Source organism: Ochlerotatus camptorhynchus, unplaced genomic scaffold, assembly GCF_037179485.1.
Source record: "Ochlerotatus camptorhynchus isolate MF236.1 unplaced genomic scaffold, CSIRO-AGI_Acam_v1.1 ptg000312l, whole genome shotgun sequence".
NCBI classification, from domain to species: Eukaryota; Metazoa; Arthropoda; class Insecta; order Diptera; family Culicidae; genus Ochlerotatus; species Ochlerotatus camptorhynchus.
In genome coordinates, this window is record NW_027040800.1 from 357,355 (window position 1) to 381,454 (window position 24,100).

Sequence of the window (24,100 nt, forward strand, 5' to 3'; positions counted from 1 at the left end):
TGTGACGGAATACAGGAGAAGTTATCATATAGAAGCTCTTGCAAAAATACAATGTCTAAATCATGTGTACCAACAAACTCTTTGAGAAGACATTTGTTAACTGTGTTATATGAACTATTCAAGTTAATCGAGGCAACTTTACAAACGAAATTCATTGCCGATATCTACTCAATCATGACCAATAAAAAAAACTACATATTTACCTGACTGACTACTGTTCAATTTTCCATTTCTTCTTGCACCAGACTTGATGGCATCGGTTTCCGAATTACAACGATTTCGGTTTGGATTACTGCGACTTCTCGCTTTTCTGTCCTGGACGAGTTTAGGTTGCTTTGAACGACTTCGTGTTTTCACTCCCTGCTGTTCACTGATAATTGCTTGTGTGTGTGGCACGCTGTTTTCCCCATTGTTGACCTCTGCAGCATCAGCTGATACATCTGAGCTAGATCCGCTATCGCCCGTCTTGCCCTTCGCATATACCCGTTTCACTATTCCCTTAGTTTCCTCCTGAACAATCGGCTTCAAACAATTGTTTGCATCAGCGTCGTTCGCGTCACCGAACTCAGCCTCCATCGCATCGTCTAACTTGGCAACTATTTCACTTGGTCCAGCTATCTCACTCTCCATCAACTGTTTCAAGGTCTTGGTCCGGCAATTTTTGCAGCTCTGTTTTGCTCTGGCACTCACTACCCGCTCCTGGTTGTTTGTCTCCCTCGTCCGGCTTTTTTGCTCCATCCTTTCCCAACAACTCATTTAGGTTGGTCATTGTTTGCTGACCTTGATTTCCTGATGAAGCATTTTGGCATTTTGTTTGGACCAATTTGCTCCACCAGTCACTGCTCCACTGTATGAACCTTGATTCGATTCCAAGCGATCGTTGACTGACTTTCGGTTTGGACAATCCGCCTTCAAATGATCAGTAGCGCCACATTGAAAGCATTTATTTACGAGGCCCTCATAATAAAGCCGTGGTCGTATGTTCCTGATCTGCAGGGTAGCTGGAATTTCACCATTTTCCTTTATCTCGATGTACGCACCCCTCACCGAGTTCCATATGGGAAACCCAGTGCTCGCTGGGTACTTCTCCCTAACCAAACGTTGCACTTTCCCGTATTTCGAGAGCGCATCCCAGATCTCTACGTACCGCACAATCGCATTAGCTGGTGACAATTGTACCACTGTACACTGATACTTATCATACGCGAACTCCATACTTCCAGGCAACTTCCGTAGGGTGGACTTCAGATCATCCTCCGTTTCAAACTTGATTATCACCGATAGGTCCTGCTTCTCCTTGTACATGGAGAGGAGGTTGTCACACTTTAGCATCATTTTGGTTTTCATGAATTTGAAAACTTCCACATCCGAGGGCTCCGGGTTACCGCGCTCGAAACATACTCTCAGCGAATTTGCCTTGATCTGTGATTCGGCCATTGTTCCACTAGATTCCGTGCTTCTTTACAGAATGCTTCTATTGTTCAACGAAGACAAAAGAACACAGTTTAACGCTGCTTTACGTTATAAGTTTGCACTACACTTGATTGTGCGTCTGTTTTCAACGAGATCCATGTACGAACTCAGGATTCAAAGGATTTATAGAGGAAAAAAGCCGAAATTATGGAAAACATTAAAAGGTTCTCTGAACTTCTAGAGTTCGTCCACCAAACTACCGAGAGATGCACACTGGACTTATGCAGGAACCTGGTGTGCACTGTACCAAAACATAATTATCTAGTCGTGTGAATTTTCCGACCATTCACATCGATACATCGAAATCACTTTTGCGAATACAGTCCATAGCTGAAGAAATGACACGATTATAATTTCAGATCATCGCCGAAAGATAGTTTGAATGATGACAGCCGCTGGAACAGGTCGTTGACGAAAATTATGAAGATCAAGGGGACCAAGAACGCTACCTAGTGTCGCCTTAACATTGATGCAAGTCGAGAATCAAGAAAATCAATCAACTGGGCCAAGGCCACGGCAAAATCAAGTAACAAGCCACTCAGGATGGATTTCCTCAAATGTACACGGCCTATTTAACCCACTCAAATTTGAGTAAGCTAATCATGGACTAAGTGAAATATAACCTAAGTTTTTGCGATTTTTAATCAATCTCATCGGCCGTGTATGGTGTGGTGAAATACGACGTTCATTAAGTCCACGATCCGTTCTCAACTACAAAAAATGGATGGAAGAAAAAAACACAGCGAATTACACCATTCGTTGCCCATCCTTGCATCCTTGGCCGCGCACCTCCATCTGCAGCTCTATATCACTCGGACAAATTACAACGGTCGAAAGCGCAGTCCCAAGGCACCACGGTTGTCCGATGGTAGCAGCATCACCTAACCACCAATTCACTACTCTGGTTTGCTGTGGGTGGTGCGGTCCATACACTGGAGCTTTATGGATTTGGTCGCTGGTAGTTGGCACGGCTACTGGGTCTGTTCAGCTGGTTAGTCGGCGTACGGTGGACCAACGACGCAAAAGTCAATATCGCCGGCATCGACTTTGACCGTAAATTTGCTTTCGCCGAATGCAACCAGATGCAATCGACATTTTTTTTTTTGCCGCCGATCGAAATTCAAGGCTGAGCCGAGCAAAAACAAGGAACAAGAGGGAACTGGCAAGTAAATTAATTATCACGATAGCTGTTACAGTATGTGAGAAGCTGGAAGGTCAATTCCGTAAGGTATCCGATTTCATCCGAATCAAATGAGAAATTTGCAAAACAGCAAATTTCCATCGAAAAGTTTTTCGATTTCCACCGGAGGAAAGTGTGTAAATAACTTAATTCAGCGGACAACTTCTTAGCTCTGCGATCAAAATACGTGTTTTTCGCAAGAATTGTAGTTTTGTCCACCTCCCATCTCCTTCAACGTAAAGCAATAGCAGATTACATCTCGTTACCCGAAATAATGCGGAAAATTGCTTGCCTCGACGGTAAACAAATTTTTGCCATCATTGCGCTTCGCGCGAGTTTCCAAGAGAGTAAAACTTTGTCCTGACTTCACCATCATCATCATCATCATCATCATCATCGCTGGAAATAGTAGAGCATCGCAGAGATAAGATTGTTGAAAACAGGCTTCCTCGTTCCCGCTCCCCATTACTATATCGACTCGGGCAATTGTTCAAGCATGGAAATCTACGCTAGCTACTTTGCTGCTGTTGGCATTGTAGTTTTGAGCAAACGCAACAAGAAGGAAAACTTGGAACTCGCTGCTGCAACAAGCAGTCAGTAGCTGAGAATGAATGAATACAAAAAAAATGAAATCCGGTAAACTTTCAGGCAATTCAATTAAAACTTACGATTAATTTTGATTTTCTTCCATGCTGCGCTACTAAATACAGGAATCCTGCGAATTGCACGGTGGGTGGAGTAGTCAGCGCACCGCTATTTCTCCGGATGTCCTCCAACCGATTGAGCTGATTTTTTGTAAGTGGGCAGTTTCAGGCCAAATGAGGGAAAACAAATTATCGATTTTACCGCTCATAATTCCACGAAACTTCGCATAATTGTTTGCTAGGGGCAATGAACCAAGTTTTTGCATGAATTTGCACTCACGCACATTTTTTTCAAAATGGCGGGTTGGATATTTTTCAATAACCCATAGCAAAAAAACGGCTCATCTAATCGAAATGACGTCTGAGACAAAGTTGTACAAAATTGTGTTGAATTTGCAGAAAAAAAATACACTGAAAATAAGATCACAGATTTGCAACAACAAATTATTGAAAAATCTGTTAAAAACTTCTATAACAAAAAAACAAGGATTTTTTTAATGATTTTTGAACTATTTCTAAGCTTGTCAGAAATGCGAACTTTTTTCAATTGGATACAATGGACACTTCAAAATTGACCAAAATCGTACATCAACTTTTAGTATATATTTTGAACTGCTTGCCTTGGTGGCTCCACCCAGCTTAATTCAAGCTGAACATTGCATTAGATCCTAAGTAACATTGATAGATTCTCTTAGTCGACTTTCTCTTTAGTTAATAACTTTAGTACATAACCGTTTCTTGTTGTGTTTGTCGTATTAGATGCTAGATAAAAGCTTCGTTCATCGATCTGTGTGCCGAAAACACCTGGAAATTTCTTTACATGGCAGTAGGGATACAAAGCGAAAGTCAACGAAGATAATTTGTCATGGTTACTTAGCACCTAATGCAATGTTTAGCTTGAATTGATTCCAATTCAGGTTCAGATTATTCTCCCAAAACTTGAGCTCACTTGGATGCGATATCATACTAATTCGCCATTCCATAGCAAAACGATGTAGTGGTTCTCAGAATTTCGTAAACATTGGTGGTTTTGTTCCTTATCGCAAAATCTTAGACCCCATATGTTTATTTATGTTATCATTAAGGTGACCATTTCCATGTTAAGGTAGTCCAAAAAATCATTTTTTTTTCATAAATGACTCTTTTCAAAAATTCATAACTTTTGAACCACTTGACTGATTTCCAAGATCGAAATATCAAATGGAAGGTATTTAAAAATACTTTTAGAGAGACTTTCAGCTGCAATTACTTTTAATAAATTATTTTTAAAACCTCAGTTAAATTGAGATTTTATTTTGAAATACATTGATTGAATTCATTTTTATTTTATTTTTTAACGAAGGACTACGTCTGTGATTTCTATATGAGGGTACACTTTGTGAAAACCAAAAATGGAACATGTAACAAAATTATGAAAGATTTTGAACGTTATTAACTCAGCTGCCCCTGGATCAATTTCAACGCATCTGTTAAATTTAAGATATTATCATTTTTCAAAATGTCACTATTGAAAATTGCACGAACGTGGAACTGTTGCTACGATAGTAAACATTTTCACTGATTGCCTGCGAAAAGCGATTTCATTAGCACAGATTTCAGAGTTGTTCTCCAGTACACAATGAAAGGCTCCCCGCAAGCAGCTAGCTATCAAGGCTGCCCTCAACCGCTGATCGGATTCAGTTCCAATCACCGTGTGTGGTGGTGTCCGGTCGTCGGCATCATCATCATCAGCAGCAGCAGTGCTTTCGGTGCGTGGCGTTGAACATTGTTCTCCAGTACACAACAAAAGGCTGCCTGCAAACAGCGAGTTGCAGCCCACTTGAGCCTTCATAGAAGGAGGAAGAAGCCGCACCGCTATTGATCAGAATCAGTAGCTCTTCGTGAGTCGCTGTGGGCCATCTATGCCAAGCGTGTCACCCGCATTCTATACAACATACAGCTCACCAGTCTAAGCTGTGTTTAACACCGTAATAGCTCAGCATTACGACAAAACGGTCCTTTCAAGGACCACCATAAATTTGTAAAAGAGTATTTCTTGGACATTTGTCAAGGTCATCAATCGGATGTCAGTTTCCATATCAAGACAGCGCTGGAATTAGGACGTAACAGCTGTTGTAAACAATGACTTCTTTCGATGATGTCTTAAAAGGAAAGACTCACCCATACAAATCAACAACACCATCAGGTAGGGAAAAACTTCCCCAACCCGACGGTAATCATGAAGAAAAGTAATTGTTTACAAAAACTGTTACGCCTAATTCCAGCTCTATCTAGATATGTTTAAATCTAGCATATCATGCACTTTAAGGCAACATTGGGGGGTGCAATTTCAAAAACCAAAGTTTGTTGCGGCATGAAAGTAATCTGATTTTGATCCAGAGATGGCGGATTTTAATTCTTAATATGCCAATCGATAGGACATTTTTCTACGAATCTGTTAAAATTAAGACTTTATCATTTTTCAAAATGTCACTGCTGAAAATTGCACGAATGTGCAACTGTTGCCTGCGAAAAATAATTTCCCTAACACAGATTTCAAAGTTGAGTTCCATCCGGTCTCACCAAACCATTGTAGCAAAATATCATGCTTGATATTGATTTTACAAGCTCCTTTGATATTGCGAGATTATTCACAACATGTAAAAGTGAAGCTGAGAGCAAGGCTGAGAGTTAACTAGCGTTAGCGTTAGCGTTGTTATGATATACTTCGTAGATTGGATACTAGCGACACTCACGTCTCTTCTGAAATTCTCAGTAAGACTACTTTCAGGAATAATGCTGGGGAGTAAACATTGGTTCCAATCAAAACAAGAGTAACAGAAGCATGACTGTCGCTATTCCCGGCCACGCCCATCTTTACCATAACTAGGGATAAGGAAGGAAATGTTGATGTAGTACTTACTTAACGAGAGGCCACCGACTTAGCGACACCCTCATAAGTGCTACGGAGTTGGAGGGTTGGGTAGGGTATTCGGTTAGGATTCACCTCAAGTTGGCGATGCAACCAAAAGTATGTATTGTTTATTTGTTGTTTATTTAATCTATCGATAGCCGGCTATCGAAAGAACATATTCATTTTGTTTAGTGATCATGAATTTTAAGAGTCATGACGGAGAGCTTGGGATTAAACCCATGATTTTCTGCTCAGTAAGCAAAAACGATCCCTCCAGGGTCATCGAGCATCTCAGAACCATAACGCTTCGCGACAATACAGGACTACGTTTTCGCTTGATATGCAAATAGTTTCCAAGATTAATGTTCAATATCAAATATACAAATGATGGTGGCGATTTATTGTGCTGTGGAAGAGCTTGAAATTAAATCCATGATTTTTTGCTCAGTAAGCAAAATCGATCCCTCCAGGGTCATCAAGCATCTCATAATCCACAGCGCTTCGCGTCAAAGTCCGAATATATGGATGAACTATCTATTATTGAATAACTATTATTTACGATAATTACATGAAAGAAATAAAATATAAACTACAAACAAAACGTGACTACTAAAATCTCAGAAAGATATTCTCACAAATATATTTCATGCAACCAGGAATCTCAAAACCATTAGACCCTATAATCATAAAACCGCTGACTGCGACATTCTGAAAGCGAAATTGGCAGGCTCTATGCGTCAAACTCCCGCCCTCCAATCTCCTCCTGCATCCAACAACACAAATCTCCACTACAACACCTAACGAATAAAACTCCGAAAATCACTTTTTCTGCCTATCTTTCTATTAGGCCTGCGGACATGCGTTAGCTTCGAAACTTCTAACCAAACTAGGAAAATTTTCAGATCACAAAAAAAACTTTTAAACGTAATTACAAAATAAATATTGATTATTTTACGCAAAAACGAGCACTTTTGTATCGTATGCTAAAAATAAAGTATTAATATAATTAAATGCAAAATTTACTAGAAAATCATTACTTTATTGGTGAGAAGTTTCTAATAAGCCCTCCCAGTTCCTCCGTATACAGAACAAATCTGATACTATAATCAGAATTGCTCAGTCTGCATGAAGCAGCTCATTTCATCAAGGAAGTTCTATTAACAACCAAGAATTAATCGTTTGAGGCATACTGAAGCATTAAGAAGGTGATATGTGTCACTATAGGAAATCATCATCGTTGCAAATATAAAGAAATTAAACATAACCCTTTGCTTCAGTATCGTCAACCTCCATGTCCATGGGGAGGGACTGTAACCGACGATCTTTCAAATCCGAAAACTAAAAACTACGAAAAAGTACTTAGGCCTTCATTAAGTTCCACTTTCACGCGACGTTCAATGACAGGGTCCTATCCAGGATTACATCTGAAAAATCCAAATCTGGCCAACGCCCACCTAAACCTGTTCTAGTCCACCTGAAATGACTAACGAATGGAAGACTTTGACTACCCAGCCATGCAATAGTCTCATCCGTGCCTTATGGCAACTTGATGATTCTATTGCGCTCATCTTTTGGCACCACCCAGGGGAGACTTGGTCCTGTACCCAATGCTTAACTTATCTCCATTCCACTCAGCTACTCGCAATTTCTTGTGATATAGTGGGCGGAATATTATTATATGAGACAATTCAATGCAGACGTCTTTCCAAATTTGGCAGATCGACAGGTAATAGGTGAGTTACCATGATAGTTGCTATTCAACAACTCGACAACGTCCCATCGTCAACGCCTGCTATGAGAATTTCCCATTGCAGACGCCAACGAAATGACGTCATCGAGCTATCGATCAACTACCCTGGTTATCGCCTGGTACCTTATAGCACGGTGCTAGGAGGCGAACCGGAAGAATCGATGAGCTACCTCTCCCCCAGAGCAAGGCTGAGAGTTAACTCAACACGAAAAATGATTCCGTTGAATATTGTTTTCTTAGAAAGAGACCTAGTATAGTTTGCTATCTCTCTTTACACCTCACCGATGGCAAACTCGAAACTACTGCTGCCGGCAGCGATGGTAGTTTCGGGTCGCGTTCGGGTGTAAAGCCACAACCTTTCAACTCAAACTCACCACGGTTCTGTTAGAATTGTAGCTGGTGAGTTTTGTTTACTTGATATTTGTAGCTACATGATCACAACAATCAAGCGTGATATTGGGCATTGATGAGATTTGATTCTTGAATATTTTTCCAACACTGTTAACATTTGCATACCCAACCTTTCAACTGAAACCACTTACCAGTGTAATCCCCGAGCTGCTGGTCTTAAGTCGGGGTGGCACTCAGGCCTTCTTTTGGTTCCGGATCGCAGGGTGTTTTTGTGTGTGGGGGGGTTCGGAATACGGAATCCTGCAAAATTACTCGCGGATGACGGTTAAATACCTTTCATTTAATTTCTCCTGTACTCAGTTGGATGAGGCGCCAGGTGGCGGTGACGAAACAGGCGACCCTAGGCGATGAGCTAGATAATGCCAATGGTGGCGGCTTCAGAAGTTGCCATGCACATGGTGCTGATGGTGTTACGGGGGCCGGATAGCGGTGGCCGGATGGTAGTGGGCAGACAGTGGCTGCAGCTAAATGGTGGCGGCTGAATGGTGGAAAGCCAGATGGCAGTGGCTGGATAGTAGTGGCCAGATGGTAGTGGCCAGTGGTCGAGCAACGTGCAGAGTATCAGGCGCACTCGTACTGGCGAGATGCTCCTGGTGCTCAAGCGTGGCGCTAAAGACCAGGGATCGACTTATCAGAAACTGGCAAAGGAGGTCGTTGGTAATGGGGTGCAGGTGAAGTCACTAGGCTCGACTATCACCATCCAGGTCAAGGACTTGGACGAAGTGACGGAGGCGACCGAGATAGTCACGGCGCTCAGAGAGCAGTGCCAAATCGAGGTACCGCCAACAACGGTTACCTTGAGGAAGGGACTGTTTTCCACCCAAGTGGCTACCGTCAAGCTCTCTGCAGCTGATGCCAGAAAGGCGGCAGCCACAGGGAGGGTGCGAATGGGCTGGTCAGTTTGCCCCGTGAGTATTCCCCGACCGATTACAGCTTGCCACAGGTGCTTCGGTCAGGGCCATGTGGCTCGCAATTGTAAGAACACCGACAGAAGCAAGCTGTGCAGATGGTGTGGCTCGGAGGGTCATAAGGCGCAAGGTTGCCAAAAGCCGCTGAGGTGCACTATATGCGCGGACAAAGGGAAATCCCCTACCAACCACATGGCAGGTGGCCCACGCTGCCCAGGGGCCAAGAGCAATGCTGCCCCGGCCAAGAGCAATGCTCAGCCATGTTCAAGGTAGCACAGTTGAACCTGAACCACTGCTCGGCTGCCCAGCAACTGCTATGGTGATCGGTAGCGGAATGGGGGAGTGGATGTCACAATCATCTCGGACCGGTACCGCGTCCCATCCGGCAACGGGAATCGGGTCACGGACGCTTTGGGGATGGCGGCGATATGCACGAGGTAGGAGGTAGTCTCGACCAACTCGAGCGAGGGATTCATGATCGCCAGGGTTAATGGAGTATATCTAAGTAGCTGTTAAGCTCCGCTCAGGTAGTCTATCGAGCAGTTCTCGCAGATGGTACTTGTCGGCCTAAGACCGGTGGTAATTGCGGGCAACTTTAACGCATGGGCGGTGGAGTGGGGCAGCCACCACACCAACCAGAGAGGATGCATCCTACAGGAGGCAATGGCCAAACTGGATGTTGTACTAGCCAACACTGGCTCGGTCATTACCTACAGAAGGAATGGTGCAGAATCCGTCATTGATGTGACGTACTGCAGCCCGTGTTTGAAGGGCAACCTACACTGGAGGGTCGATGAGGGTTACACCTATAGTGACCATCAGGCGATTCGCTACAGTGTGGGGCTAGGTGAGAGGCGAGTGGCAGGAGGGAATCCTTCCTGCGCTCGAGGCTGGCGGACGTCTTTCTTTGATGAAGAGGTATAGAACCCATCAACACATGGGCCTTGACCAATGGCTTAAATTCCCTTCCGAAGCAAGACTAACCTTTTTCCTTGTACAGTAATCCCTCCCTTTTATGCGGTGGGTAGTACGATCCACCCACCGTTGTTTCTCGGCTGCCCTTGAACGCTGATTTTTTGTATGTGATTAGTGTCAACCGTAAACTATATAGGGGAAATGAATGTTATGTCGGCCTAAATGCCTCTAATTTGGGCCCATACATAAATTCAAAAATCGACTAAACTTTCAATAGCGACCAAAAATATCCATTAGTACCGTCCCAATGACGCGTTCATCTAGATACAATTGATAAATAGCAGATTTTTAGCAATGGGCCCAACCTTAGATCCATAGGCCAACATTAGAGCCATTTTCCCTATCTGCAAAAAAAATCACCTCAATTTATTTAAGGACAGATGATGGCCCAATCTTAGATCCATAGGCCAACATTAGAGCCATTTTCCCTATCTGCAAAAAATCACCTCAATTTATTTAAGGACAGCCGAGAAATAGCGGTGGGTGAACGGTACCACCCACCGCATAAATGAAGATAATTACTGTAATTTTGGGAAACTCGATCCCGTTTTTGGTCCATTTTGTTGTCGTTTAGAGTAGTGTTGTCAGTTTTTCGTGGAATACGAAAAAATGGGGGGAATTAGGAATGCGTTCTCCTCGTTTTAGGCCATTCTTGTTTTGGCATTTTCTGACCGTTTTGTAGTCGAATTCGCGTCCGTTTGTTTTTTTGATTTCTGTTGAAGGCCTCCAGCAAATTTTCCCCAGCGCCACAGTGCACAGACAATTTCGTACATTTTGGCATTACTGAAGTAATTTGTGTACTCTACTTCCCTGCGTCCGCTTCCCCGAGGTCCTCCGCTATTTCTCCATGGATGAGTGCCGGTGCCGAAATCTTCCCAGCAGATAGAGCAGGTAGTCGCGGGCGCGTTAACTTTTGACTGAAACTTCTCCTGCTACAACTCGGGTAGTTCCACCAAGTTGTTGTTGTTCAGTTTCCAGCGCCCTTGTATACTACCGAAAGTTTGGCTGCCTTGGCCGATTCTTATCGGAAAAGTGCCGACTCTTGAAGCGCGCGGATTTGTTCACGGAGGCACATTTACAAAATGGCAACTTCCGGGCGGGCGCTTTTTCTCCTAGCTCTCCTTCCGGCAAAAGTGGCGTTATAAACGATTATTTGTAGAAAACAAGGGACTTCCTTTTGTCCCCCTCCGCACCGGGAGGTCCCACAGGAAGAAGTGCTTCTTAAAACAAGCGGAAAATCGCTGCCATCGTTTGTTTGCTTATTTGGTAGTTGAATGCAGCACTAGGTTAGTAGCAAAGTTTTGCCCTGGCGCGTTCTGTTGTTTGCGTTGTAGTTTTCTCAAAATTGGGAGGAAGGATGAAACAGCTGCAAGGGTGTGTGTGTTTGTTTGTGAGATTGTTTGCCAGCTGAAAATTGGAAGCGCTGATAATTTGGACGGGTAGCACAGCGTGGAAACTTCTCTTGAAGTGGAAAATTTCGGAATTAACCTACAGGTTACATTGTTTTGCAATCTGGTAAGGAACAACTGAGTTCCTTGTTTGATGAAAGGGGATTTTTTTCAACCGAAATTAAGTCATCGATAATTGCCTCGAAAAGTAATCAGTCATTGGCTTGTTTGATGAGCGCCTTTGGGTACTTTGAAATTGGCTCTTTTCACTCCAGCTTTCGATGACGGTTTTCCCGGACCATGTAGCGCGTCACAATGCGAACCGTAGCTCACCGAATATCAAACGGGATTTTTAATCCGGACATTTAATTTTATTTCATTCCAATTGCGTTCATTTTACAGCGTAATATAAAGGTTTGATAAAGTAAACATGGAATTAAGAGCATATTTGTCCTTAATAATTAACTTTTAAATTTGTCTGGCCTTCCGTGCCCTACGGTATCCTGCCCGGAAGTGTTTATTTAGCAGCATTCGGTGGTCGCGAATGGTTTCGCTTCAATCCAACTCTACGGTTGTGCCTGCCCATGATGGCTGCAAAACCAATATGTCAACAAGCATCATGTAGGCTGACGATGTGGCTTTTGAGGACAAGGGAGGGACTGGCCACGTTGCACAGTGACAGTTGCGGAATTCGTGCGTTTATGAGAACCAACCGGGTGCAAACCGTCCGTTGGTCGTTGGCAGCGTTTCAGGGGTCAGGCTTGCAACATCAATAACAGTAAAAGTAATTGTGAAATAAATTACAAACCACTTCAATCAACCGGTTGGTAAATACCTGGGAGGGAGGCACAGATACTACACTCAAATTTCAATTAATAGAGTGTGTCATGATGCAAGAAAGTTCTCCATCCTAAAAATTAATCAAGGCAAGCGATGCCTAAACGATGACAGTTAGTGACAGCTTGATTATGGACGTTTTGACATACACATTTTTCGAGTCTGGATCTCCCTAAAGCCCTACAGTAAAAGAATGGACGTCTGAAATGTCCATTGATTAGGCAGCCCTGTAAAAGCTGTCTAAATCTAGCAACATTGCCGAGGACAGTTGAAAACGTAAACATTCGCATGACTGTTGTTTGATTGAAAATAATTCAGCAGCTAGTTGTAACGTTCCGGATCCCTGATGTGGAAATGTAGTCTTTCGGAGTGTCCGCCAGTGTCCGTCGATTAAGAAGAGTTTTCATAAAGTCCACTCGCGAACAACTTCCAAGGACTAAATTATGTGTGTTAAAAATATTCAAGTGTATTGAATAAATCCTATGACTAATTTGCTGTTTAATTTATAAATTAAAGGGTGACCACAATCAAGTTCATCCTCTGAACTCGTCTCCAAAATCTTCTAAACTTGCCTTTTTTTTGAGTAGGCACAACATTAATACAGAAGAAAAGAAGACGCTTCGTTACTATTTCCGCATCGAAGCAGATTCAGAATCAGCTTCCATCATCAGTAGTTGTTCATTCTGCCGCATCGCACAATGATAGCTTATTGCGAATGAGTCCAAATCTCAACCGATTATGTGCTTTCGATTCTTTTATTTACGCTAGCTCACTTTCCTCATCTTTCGTGCAAGCTGGTTTCGACTAAGAACTTCATTTCTCCCGGTCTTCTCCATTAACTCTCGAGTGAGTGCGCTTCTCGATAGCCCAGGCACGTTTTCCGTACAACACATATACCATCCCAATACGAGGGGAAGGATTTCCGGATTTGGAATCAGCAATCAGGCTTCATTCCTTCAGCCTCACAGGTAAGCATTTTTCAGAAGCCTCACAAAAGCCACCTCTTGCTATCGCTCTAATCGCCGGCCATAGGAAAATTGCAGCAGTAATTGTTTGCCGGCAGCTTGAGATCAAATATCGAAGAAATCCAGCAGTCATTTCGCTCTCCGCAGTTCCATAAACATGAAGATATCATCGGACTAGGTTCAGTTCAGTTAAGCGCAGAGATTGAAGCACGCCGCATTCCAAGCTGTCACTTTCCTCGCTCTATAGATGGGGTTATGTGGCGAGCTGACTTGCCCCGCAAAGAATGGGGGGGGGGGGAAAGATGCGTCTTTATTTCCAATTCCGTGCCGCCTTCCGGCATGACAAATATTTGCATTCGAATATATTATTTTTGTTTCATCCTCTTTGGTTCCGTCACTGAGCCGTTGGAGGAGGATCTTTGGAAGGGGAAGTGGAGATTTGCGTATGAGGGTGTGCGAGGCTTTTAGGGCTACCAGGTTCTTGTAAAAGTTTAATGGACATGAATGATGGAAATAAATAAAAAGAAGTTGAATGGATATAAATTTAAAAATTTAAACTTGATAGACTAAACGACGGCTTCGGCAGTAACAACGTCCTTGAGAGCTCAATTTTGGCAAGTGGATACATTGTTTTTCAAAGCATCTATTGGCCACATTTGAGTGCTCTAGGACTTTGTTTATCCCCTGATGATAATGGTTTAAGGTATTGCCGAGGCCAACGTTTCCCTACAGAAATCAACATTTCAAAATTCAAAATAAAAAAATGTATAGAACAAAATAAAATTGAAACATGATATGTCAAAATTAACAAGGATTTATTGAAAAAAAATAATAATAAAAGGTTGTATTCGACCGTAGGTTTGCTGTAGGATTCCGTGCTTGGTATAAATACCCAGCAAACCATAAATCGTAAAAGAATGTTCAAATCAAGTCGTATATACACGCATATTAAATTAGAAATATTGCATCAAGTTGTAAAAAGATTACATAGGGTATACGTCCCTAACCTCGGTCTAATATGCAGCCATAGATTACGTTTTTAATCATAACTCATCAATTAATTTACCTGCAAACGATATTCTACTGCTAAATGGTATGCTTAGATATGCTTATCATGTCGTTTGCTATCAGGAACCGCAAAAAGTTGAAAAACTTACTTTTTTTAAGACAAAAACTCACCAGGGAAATGTATGTAATATCGGTCTATTGTCCCCAAATTGGGTCTATTTATGGATGCAACTTCGTCCTATCCTGTTTGATTCTCAAAAAAAACGCTCTTGGTAACGTTTTCTTATGTATTTTTTTTTATCACTATCACTGTTAACTTAATACTCTTCATTCCTCAAAACATTTCTTAGAGAAAATTTTACGAAAACTACATTAAATCACTCAAGTTAAAAATTAAAAATTAAAAATTTCGCTTATCGTCTTTCGACCGCAGAATATCTAAATCAAAACATTGTGATGTTCATTATACAGATTTGGCAGAAAAAATCTCCCTTCCTGTTCGTTCCTTATCATCCAAATGCAAACCACATTGTTGACGTTACTCTTATTGCTATATGCTGTCAAATGAATTTCATGGGCCAAAGTTAGGAACATAGAAAAGAAATGTGTCCCTAAAGTTGGGTCCATGATTTACTTGTGAAAACGTTGTTAAACAATTAAAATAAACATAAAATATTCAAACAGTAACTGTGAGTTTTACGTCTAGTGTGTATTATCAGGTAATTCCATTCAATAAATGCCATAATCAGGCCATTTGATGATCGTCAGTGCAACCTTCCCATCTTAACCTTAGAAGTCATGGCGGCTAAAAACTCCGAACAGAGTGATATTCTCAACCAGTTTTATTACTTACGAGAGCTGAAAATGTATTGAAATGTTGTGATATAAATTGATTTGTGTGTGGTACACATTTATCAATCATCAGTGATCAATATTTTCCTTATTTTTTGTGTAATATTCCTTAATTAATTATTTATTTGCGTGATAGGCCGAATGAAAGGACTAGACCCACATTACATACCGTAACCCTATAACGATTTTTTATGATTGAAATAAAACTTTTTTCCCTAGTTGCATAAATCACCGTATTTGTCCACCCGAAATCATATTGCGAGAAAGTTGATGAACATTACATATAGATACACATGAAGTTATTTTATATTGCACATCTGTCTGTTTTTATTTATTTGATTGTGGAATCATTGTTCAATCTACGATTAAAAACAAATATTCGGAAAATCAGGAAAATCAGGCGGAGTATGATTACATTTGTTTTAAAAAATAAGTTGACGCGAATCCGCAAAAGTGGAACGTACAGTCGCTTGCTTCAAAAGCATAAAAAAGGATTATCCCTCAGATTTCTCAAAATAATTCGGATAAAAATAACGATGTGGACCAGCAGCATTATTCTAGTTCATCGATTTCTTATTCTGCTTCTGTCACCTCTGAAGAATTTAATGAGGCCACGGAAGCTTTGGATAATGAAATGAATACTCACGGTATGGATGATTCGAAAGAAATTTTAGAAGATATAGTTGAAAATGAACGATACCAAGGTAAAACCAAATTTTACTAAAAGTAATTTAACGATTTAAAAAAAACTGTACTTTCATTCTTAGGATCACTTCAATCTGAAATCCGGAAATGGGCTTCGCAATATCAAATATCGCAAGCAGCTTTGAAATCGTTGATTGGTGTGCTCAATACTCACTTGCAGGCGGATCTACCAAAAGATCCCCGCACTTTTATGAGAACCCCTAGAACTTTGGAAATCATAACATAACCATGAAAAACTATGGTAAATACTGGCACCATGGCTTGGAACGTGGCCTACAAAAGCACTTGGAGCATGTTGCTGTGGATATGAATGTATCCCTTAACATCAACATTGATGGTCTTCCCATATATAAGAGCAGTGCCAATCATTTTTGCCCAATTCTTGTGAATATCCATGAGTTATCACACATTTCTCCAATCATCGTTGGTATTTACTATGGAGCAAGCAAACCAAAAGATGCCAATAAATTTTTATCTCCTTTCATCAATGAACTTACATCAGTTCTTAATTCAGGTGTGATAATTAATACTCACAAAGTTTCCGTAAAAATTCGAGCGTTTATATGTGATTCTCCCGCTCGGGCCTTTATTAAGTGTGTAACAAACTATAACGGCAAGTTTGGATGCCTGAAGTGTACGACGAAAGGAAAATATTCCCATGAGACAAGAACCATGATCTTCCCAGAAGTGAATGCAGAGCTACGAACTAATCAAATGTTTCGAGAGAATAAATACCCAGAGCACCAACGTGCCGTGTCTGTACTTACGGAACTACCGATAGACATGATAGATGATGTCATTGTTGGAGATGCGTTACATTTATTAGAGTTAGGCATTATGCGGAAGCTGATTAATTCTTGGCGTACTGGATGCATGACGAAACGAGCGAAATGGAGCGCTTACGGAAAACAGGTTATCTCTGAATATTTGGTTGATTTAAGGTTCCCTGTAGAGATTCACCGACGTATGCGTTCGTTGGAACATATTTCACTTTGGAAAGGGTTGGAATATCGATTTTTTTGAACTATGTAGGAGTTGTGCTTCTAAAAGATCATCTACCACCTAAGTATTATGAACATTTTTTATTATTGTTTTGCGCAGTCCGTATTTGTTCTGTGAAAAGATACAAATCTTTTTTACCAATCGCGAGAATGCTCTTAATTGAATTTATAAATGACTACAAAATACTGTATGGTACGGAGTTTATCACAAGTAATGTACACAATCTTTGCCATATTGTAGACGAAGTGGAAAAATTTGGAACATTAATATCTCTTTCCGCATATCCTTTCGAAAATTGCCTACATTCATTGAAAAAGCTGGTGAAACCCGGTCCTAATCCGTTAGCTCAAATAGCCAACCGAATAACAGAAGCTGAATGTAGTGAAAAATCATCAAAATTACAGCATTTCTCCAAACCTACTTTAATCAATGTCATAAAAAATGAAAAAGTATGTAAAATTACCTTTCCAGAATTTATTTTGACAAACAAGTTTACCAACAAATGGTTTCTCACAAATACATAAGAATTAGTTGGAATGACAGATGTTCATGAAGATGAAGATGAAGTATTAATCAAAGGACAACATTTGTTGGAAATGGAAAATTTCTTCCCAAAACCAATGGATTATTCTTTTCTTCATGTATTCAGCTCAAAACTTGTGAAAGAAAATTTTTCAAATGCTAATTTCTACAGACCTGATTTGATTTTATGTAAAATGGTTCCTATCAACCGTAAAGATAAAACTGTATTCATACCACTTATGCATACAATGGCAAATTTCATCTGAGTGGTTATACGATTGGCATTTAAAATAGCAGATAATACCTAATGTGAGCATTATATCAAGTAATAAAACTAAGAAAGCAGTTTATTTGTTTAAGAATCCAATTCAACAATTTTTCATTTAAAAAATAACAAGAAATGTAAAAAAATCATTGACAGTCACGACCGTAACATTAATCCTTCATTCCGTGATCAATCATTCAGAAGAACCATCACTGTTGCCTGTAGCTTGGAAGTCTCCATCATTGCCTTCAGATGTATCAGTGTCGTTCGGTTGATGAATTGACCCTGTGTTCTCAAAGTCTTCCATATCCTTACCATCAGAGCCATTGTCATCAAGTTCGATGTCGTCTGTAACACTCATAGCATCTTCATGATGAGGCTTTGACCTTTTAACACCTCGCTTAGTACGACAAGATGACTTTCGCAGCATTTTGTTAGCAGATCGTGTCTTAGCATGTCTAAATAAGCGCGTTTTACAAAACTTCTCCAACTGCTGTTTTGTATATGTGGGGTCACCAATCTGAATAAGTTTTAAAAGCAGTTCCGTGACGTTTCCAAATTCACGGAAGCCTCGTTTGGATTTATGTCCTCTGTTCACGCCTGTCCAAGTAAATCGATTCCAAAATTGTCTAGTGAATAGACAATCTGCAATGACGTAAAACGCGTTATCTCCTTCTTCCACTCACGAATTAGGAACAATAATTCGGGAGAAAAATTCCATCTGGAAAAAAGATGTAATATTTTAAATTATGATACATTTGAATTCTTGAATAATTTATGAAACGGTTTATTGGAGTACTCACATATTTCATTTGAAGAGCATCATTTGTCAACTCAGCATTCCAATCGGTAACATGCTTCTCAGTATCAACATATGATCGTAACTCGATAACTGTGTCGTCTTTGGATGCCGTTTTGTTCAATACCTCCGTCATGGCTGCTAGACGAGCAAAATTAGTCGCAAAACTTCTATCGACAGCTGCAGTTACCGCACGTTCTACTACGTTTTCGATGTGTATGTCAAGATAGCTCCGCATTGCATCATTGACTGCATCGAAAATATTTTGTTTAATAAGTGCATCTAGGTCCGTTGCAGTTTCAACTTGATCGGTATCCTCGTTTAAAAGGACATTTCATTATTTGTATTGATTTTACAATGATTATAATAAAGCTGATAATCAATATTAAATTAATATTAAAACTCAAATACCTTCCACATCCATATTCTTGGTATAAGCCTCAAAGTGAATGTTCTCTTCAGGAACATTTGGCGCAAATGATCGATAATCTGCAAAATGCATGCAATCAATAAATTTAATTCGGTACTAAGGCTGTGTTCCATTTTAAAAAATTTCACTTAGATTTGAAACATAAAAAATAAATTAAGATGTCCCTCAGTTATTGATCGGTTGATTTTCGAGAAGGTGTCTGTCAAAATAAAATTTTTGTCTGTCAAAAAAATGCAAACTCACCAAATGGAACACATGAATCCAAAACACCAATAATGTCATTTAAATTTGTTAACTTCAACAAAGCAACCACAATTTTTTTTTTCAGTGTCAAAATTATCATTGAAGTTTTTACCTGGAAGGGAACTAGTAGTTTCCAGCGGCTTCAACTGGATCTGTTGAAGCATGAAATCCTCCGGCATACGTAGTATTGGTTCCTGGACAACGTTTGATGTTGATGACTGCTGCACAATTTGAACTGCTCTCGCTATTTCCGCAGATGTCTGGGCAATCGTTGTGGTTGTGGCAGATGGTTGAAGAAATGATTGGAAATCATCCCTTGGAGCTGTCACATCCGGCCGAATATTGATCACCGGTTTCATTGGCTGTGGAGGAGGGATTAGATTTTCCGGTGGCGTATCAGGGCGAATATTGATGACTGGTTCGTAGAGATGAACCAGCCTAAGGTTGAAAGTCTCGTTAATAAAGGAAAAAAAAAAGACTGCAAGCATAACTTTTCAAAAGGACGTATGTAACATTTGATATGCAATTAGAAACATTGGATAGCAATGTCTATCTGAGATTATTAAATCCTATTTAAAAGTTAATACTATTTTTTTAAATCTGCTTGTGCTATTAGTTGGATAAAGGGATTGCGTTTAAGAGAATTGTGAAAAATGTTGAGTTTTGCAAACACGGAGAAGACTTTTGATAAAACAAAATCATACACCTTTTACTTGTGTACTACTCACATACACCCTGATTGATTCGTCGGTATTACACCTTGATTGTTACATACACCCTGCATGATTCGTCAATTTCACAGAAGGGTTTTCACATACGTCAAATCAGATACACCGGTTTTTGCTTTGCATTGAAGATACGTCGGCAGCTCGAAAAACATTGAGGAATTGTCGGATGGTTGGTTTATTTACATAACTAGCCAGAGTTGTGAAATAATTGATGTTAAAAACGGAGATGAGATGGCCATCGCATTATCTGCTGTCAGATTTGTGTTTTTCGTATAAGGAAAGCCCTGGTCAGAATGGTATGTGAAGTTCAATAATAAAGTCAAGATTAAAGTGCAATTTTATTAGAATACTTTTGAAATAATAAACATGTTGCTCCTGGAAATACAAAATCAAACATATCACAGCGTTTTTTGCAGGATTCAAACAAAGACTTTATCGTAACCGGATGTAAAGGGGCTCGGATATCATCAACCGATTGTCGTAAAGCGTTGTTATTATTCTGACGAGGAGAAGCATCATCGTGAACGTTTAGATCTAGGCTTGGAGGCAATCCTTCTTGCGGAACTGTTTTCACTTCCTCGAAATATCCCACGCTGGGAATATGTGCAGATGAAAACTGTTCTGACTCATCAAGCTGGGTGGCTACATCTAAACAATTTTTATAATATTTATGTTTTAGTCAAGAATATTTAATAAAACATACCTAGCAGTAGCTGAATCCCATTGAAATCCATTTTGTATCTACTTAGAAATAACTTGACGCATCTGCTAATTGATAGTGGTTGCTTTGTTTTTTTCACATACGACGCTTCACTGTGAGCGTATCTGCAGTTTTGATGTTATCATCAAATTTTAACAGTTAAGTCATGTTGACAATAAAAGGGTGTATCAACACCATTTTAAAAACAATGAAAGCAGGTCACATAGGGCGTTCATTAAATATATTTTCTATAATGCATTACAATTTCAAACCTTGTTTTTCATCAACTCGTAGGAAAAGAATGTATTTTATATTCGTTTAGATGCAAAATATCGATTTGTTTATTTTTGCGACTTACGTCCTTTTGAAAAGTTATGCTTGACTGGTTCAAATGGCTGTGGTGGACGGACCAGTTTTTTCCGGTGGCTCAACCGATAGTGCTGTAACTTTCTGAAACGAGCTTCGGGAACTGCAAGCTTGTTGCTCTTTGCCAACGATTGCTGAAAATAGTCACGTTAATTTATAATTGAACCATTTAAATTAAAACATACCTTTACAAAGTGAGTTGTAATCGTTCCGTTTTTCCGCTGGCCTCTTTTTTTTTGCAGATTTCAGTTGCTTTTTTTTTGTTTCAAAATCCGACACGTCTTTTTTTGACAGTTCTTCCACAGAAGCTTCCGCCGCTTGGAAGCTGCGGAATTTTCGTGTTACGATAACTGGTACGGATTTGGTTGCGCCTTTAAAAATCGTCCCTTCCTTCCGCATCTTATCGATCTTCTCGTTGTTCAATGACTTTGGCCACATTAGGAACTCCTTTTGTATCCAGCTCATGGGTACTGCCAGAACCTGAAATCGGCCGTTTTCTATAAACTGCGCAACTCCGTACATCTGAAATATTTTTTTAGTTTATTTAAGAGGATAAAGTTTTAATTCAACTTACTGTGATTAATCGACGAGAAGAAGTAGCTGTTCGATGCGATGAGGACAGTGTAGTGGAAAACGAATGTTTATTTACATTTACCGATCACTACTGATGTAGTGCCAGAGTAGCCAGTTTTGTTATTTTGATATCATTTTTAAAGTTTATAATGTAACACATTTCCCTTTACATAAGAGTGAAGTGAATTGCAATAATCAACCAAAACTGCTTTTTATTGAAACTGAAATTTCTTATCACATAATAATCTATGAAAATGGAGTTATAATTGGTGTGACGAATTTGTACTATTGCTAGTATCCACTGGTTTGGGAAAATTGATTAAAAAGCATTTTGCTGCTGTTCCTTAATCATTTAGCGGTCAATTTAATGATCGTAGCAGTGTCCTAATAATCACATATGTTATAATGTAATTGGGAATGCATCGTATTTTGATCAAAACAATGTCGTATAGCGTTACTGGCATATAAAATTATAATAAACTCAACAACAGTCTTATAAGATGTTGAACTTAATCTAGAATCTAATGATTTTGTAAGATAGACAAAAATTCGTTGATTGACCAATATGTATATGGACTAATGGATAAGTAGCTGCCATGCAGATATAAAGACACCAGGATCGAGGCTAATGTAACCAGGTATGCGTTTAGTTATTTAAAAAGTATGTATTCAGACCAATTATCATGTATGTAGATCATTAAAAAATTCTCGAATTGAAAATTAATATATGTATAATATGTAATATAAAAAAATCCATATCATTTGATTTATACCCGCAGGATTTTTTTTTCGTAAAAGTATGGATGCAAATGAATTATCAATGCATTGCGGTTTAACCATGATTATATATATATATATACACATTTGCGGATATGTTTTTTAACATATCCTGTATGTGTACAATACAGTAACTTGAAAAGTTATATAAGCTTTGATATATAATTGCATTATGCACGTTATGTAATACAAGACGAAAAATAACAGATTACGTAATCATTCTAATGAAATCATAAGACATCTCTTATACGATGTTTGCGCTAAATACTATTTGTACGTATATGGCCTCCGCTTTTGTACGCATATAAGGAATTCATGCATCTTGTACGATGCTTTTATATTGTATAAGGCTACAGCTAACTGAATTGCAACTGAGTAATGTTAACAAAATTGTTTGCTGGGTATTCGACGACTGTGTAATGGAAACCACTTTTTCCCGTGATGGGACACCTCGTTTACTGATGACAAAATTACTCATTTTCGTGCACAAAACGGAACGAAATTTTTGGTTTATTCAATGGATAGTAAAAAAAATCGAAAATTGATTGGAGGAACTTCTTGCTAAAACTTTCCAATGGTGAGATATTCGCTATCAATCATACAAATTCGAGATTTGATCGAGGTAGGTCGTGCTGGAAAGTTGACGCGTTTTTAATTTGCTGCTGATTTTCATTTTGTGATTTTAACCATTTTAAGCATGTTTAAACAAACTATGGCGAATGACAAGTGGAAAAGAAAAAAAACGAAGATTCAGGAGCGGATTCAGGAGTTTGTCGGGAGCTGTGTTAGCTGATGGGCAGCGAAGAACCCAAGTTGATCGCGATTATGTGAATCCAACAGGCTAACGTCCGGCGACTGATACCGTTGTATTCGATGTATGTCGTTCCGATGCCCGACAAGGGGTAGCGGTTTTTCTTAGTCAGTATCAAAGAGACGTTTCGGAACATTAACTGCATTCGAGAGCTTCAAGGACTGTTCGGGTTACAATATTCTAAAAGAGATACGAAAAACATCGAAAAGTGATAGAGAAAAAGAGAGAAAAGTATCCCACTACAGATGCCGATTAGTCAACAGGACTCGGTGAGATCTAACTGATTACAACTAGATATAAAAATATGAAATGCATCCTACTAAATACGTGCCATCTACAAAGCAGGAATTGCTTTGATGATGGAAGTGTACATGCAGTACCAATAAACACGTGTATGCAGGGCTTGTTGTAAGTGAAACTAACCTCGGAATGGACGTGAATGACCATTCTGAAATGGGTTACTGAATCTCAAGAGAGCTATCACCTTTCAACTTCCGGGCCAAAATGGTTTGCAATGGGATCAATATAAGATAAAAATAGATTATATTGCAAACATTTTTCTTCCATAAAAACACTGTCGGACAGTGGACGTTGGATTGTATTTACATACATACATACAAACAATCATACAAATTCGAGATTTTTTAATTCTAGCGTCCTGGAGAAAACCTGACTTTAATTCAAAATGTTTCTGGTTAATTGATAAGGTCATGTGGTGTTTGGTCATTGCGAGAATTTGTATGTACCACTTCAATACTGTTACGCATTTGATCACAAACGCTTGGTTGCTGGGTACATTATCAAAGAGCTCTGGGGTGATGTGGCTGGCAGCAATGCGAGCGAACGTTCAATGAAAATTAACTCTTAAATAACACTAATTTATGGTGGTCCTAAA

At 39.7% G+C, this 24,100-nt stretch overlaps 1 pseudogene; it reads right to left on the bottom strand.

The window, feature by feature from the left end:
• Nucleotides 1-17,971: 17,971 nt before the first annotated feature.
• Nucleotides 17,972-19,429, bottom strand: LOC135707437 (uncharacterized; annotated as a pseudogene).
• Nucleotides 19,430-24,100: the final 4,671 nt, after the last annotated feature.